A 3,031-nucleotide genomic window follows, 5' to 3' on the forward strand; every position below is an offset into this window, starting at 1 on the left:
TATGATTGATTACATTGAGGACAATGCAATATTTAAGTGTGGGGGAAGGGATTTATACTTTTATCTTGAGTCATATATATTGAAAAATACAAAAAAATTGAAAAATGTCAAAAATTAAAAAATTTAGTTGCTTTTGTTTTTGTTTTGAGTCTTAGGATGCCCCTTCAACTGTCTAGGATGATTCTATATCTCTGAAATTATGGCTAAAAGAGGATCACAATGTTGAGATGATTTTAACATGGTATTCTTTGGTTAATTGAGATATATGAAAAATGTATGCATGTGTAGTGGATATAGATTTCGTGACCTTGGTACAGAATATGAGCATGTTAGGATGAGTTGTGATTCATAAAGCCCATGTGAGATAATTGAGCCCATGTTCCTTTTTCTTGGAGTGAAAAAAAATATATATTCTTAATTTCTTGGCGATGTTTTGATGATCTCATTATTCTTTCATCTTGATTGATTGCTTGCCATAGATTAAGTTTAATGGACTAGAGAATGCTAGAATTCGCTCTTGTGCTTGTTGAGACATTTTATCAATACATGGCCCTGATTCTGGAAAGGATAGAGGCACCCTAGGAATTACCACCATTGCCAAATGAGCTTGTGTCCCCATTTGTGCCCGTCGTGGGACTCCCTTAGATAAGCCCCTTTGAGCCTACATTAAGCCTTTTCATTCATCACCCTTAAAATCCTTAACCATGAAGCTTAGTATAGTTACAACCCTACCCTTTGTTCTAAGAACTTAGTGGAGCTATCTTTTGAGACATACTACATGGGTTTGGTGCTAAGGATGAAGATTGAGAAGAGGTGAAAGTTCAAGTGTGGGGGTAGACTTGTCCATGAAAAAAAAGATTATGTGATAGCCGTGAAAAATGAAAAAAAAAGAAAATGAAAAGAATGTGTACGGCTAGAAAAAAAATATATGTCCATGGATTTTAGTTCCCCATACTTAGTGATTTTGGAGTTTGCTTTGAATTGAAGGCCCACTATTGAAAAATTTGGTCTTTGTCCATTTCACTATAGTTCAAAGGAAGTTTAGAATGAAGATTGGGCCCAACATGAAGACATTAGGCCCTTTGATGTTACCTCTATGGGATTATGACGTTTTTGCAATGCCTTGGTGGATTTCTAGAAGTCTCTATATCTACATGAGCTCTGCTAGGTTTTTAGGACACTTTGTTAAATTCCTTACCTTTCGTTTCTTAAAACCTTGAGCCTTGGCCCCATTACAACCTTTGAGAGGACCTTCTTGATCCTTAAGATGGGACAGCCTTTGATGTGGAGATGAGTCACAAGAGTTGAACCTATGGCAGTCCATTCGTGCAAGTAGTTGATATCCTTCATGAGATATTTAAAAGAAAAATTATATGTGCTTTCGTTTCTTCATACGTGATTTATTTGTTTATCTTTCACATATACTTGAGTGATATAAGCTTTTAAGCATTGCCATGATCTGAGAGAAGAAAGAGTGGATATACCTTGTGAGGATATGAATCATACTTGTCTGAAGCATGCTAAGCCCAACCCATCACCATTGTTACAACCAAGTCCTACTTGTGTATGTGTGGATTACATGTTTTAATTAACTCTCGAATGCTTAACATTGATTCTTGGTTGAGTGCTAATCTTGGTGTTGTGAAAGTAAGAGATTGCTGAGACAAAAAGTTGAAGGGAAATAGAGTCATTGTTTGTGTAGAGTCTTTAAATTTTCGTTGAGTCTTAGTTGAGTCTTTGTGTGATTTTGCTAAGGGACTAGCAAAAGCTAAGTGTGGGGGAATTTGATAGGAGCATTTTAATGCTACGTTTTAACTGCTATTTCCCTACATTTCCTGCGTTATTTCCTTAATAAAACTCTGTTTAGGAAAGTTTCCATTCTTTGATTGGGAAAGTTCCTAATTGTAGAAAGTTTCCGTTTTGTAGTTTCTATTTTCCATTTTTAGAAAGTTTCCATTTTAGTTTAGGAAAGTTTCCATTTCTTATTTTAGAAAGCTTCTATTTTCAGGTCTTTGGAATAAATAAGCTGAATTGAGTTCATAAATGGAAAGAGAAGCTTCATGAAGATGACATGGCAAGGAAATGACGTGGAAAATCAGAAAATATAATGCCAAGAGGAAATCAAGGAAGAGTTTTTAAAAAGGAAAATATATTTTCCTTGGGGATTAAATTTGCCGTGTAATACTTAAGGAAAAACAAGGTGACAACATGGGAATTAAAGATGATTGATTGAGGATTTCAAGGAGAGATTTTCTTGGGAGACTTTTATGGGAAGGAAATATTGTTGGAGGAATAATTTGGTGTGATTGCCAACGTGAAAATCAGAAATAATCAAGGAGATGACGCCAAGAGAGATTCAAGGGAGAAATAAAAGGAAAGAGAAAAAGGTGGAGACCAAGAAAAGCTGAAAACGTGTCTAGGTGCATCCCTAAATTCCCTAAAGGAATATTAGCCGAAATTCATGAAGAAAATCAGAATAATTCCAAGGAAATTCGGCAATTAAATATTAGGGAGGTATTTTAGAGAATTTTGATTGGTTGGAACACATCACACGGATTACTTGGCATTCTATGATTGGTTGGACTACATCACAAAGCTTACTTGGCGAATTCTCATTGGTGGAAGCTATGTGGAAATTTCTGATTGCTTTGTGAACCCTAGCCGTGCTCCTATATATACCCACCTCTTTGACGTTGAAAAAGGTTCCACATCCCTTAGAAAAATTCAGAAAAATTATATTGTTGCCGTGAGCTTCTTCCATTTTCTCTCCATCCTCTAAAGCAAGCCACGGAGTTCAAGCAAGGCCGAAGGGAGAAGAAGGAGCCGTGACTATTCCTCCACCATCCACCATTGAAGACTTGCTTTCAAGCTTCAAGGATCACAACGAAAATCATTCATCCTCATCTTCCATCCACGGTGTAATTCGACCTCTACTTTGTAACCTTTGTTTGAATTTCGTTGGTTTGTTTTAGTTGACATTCATGATTGAACAAAGTTATTAATTTCTGGAATTTTATATGATTGAATGAAA

The sequence above is a fragment of the Rosa rugosa genome, chromosome 3 (assembly GCF_958449725.1).
Source record: "Rosa rugosa chromosome 3, drRosRugo1.1, whole genome shotgun sequence".
NCBI classification, from domain to species: Eukaryota; Viridiplantae; Streptophyta; class Magnoliopsida; order Rosales; family Rosaceae; genus Rosa; species Rosa rugosa.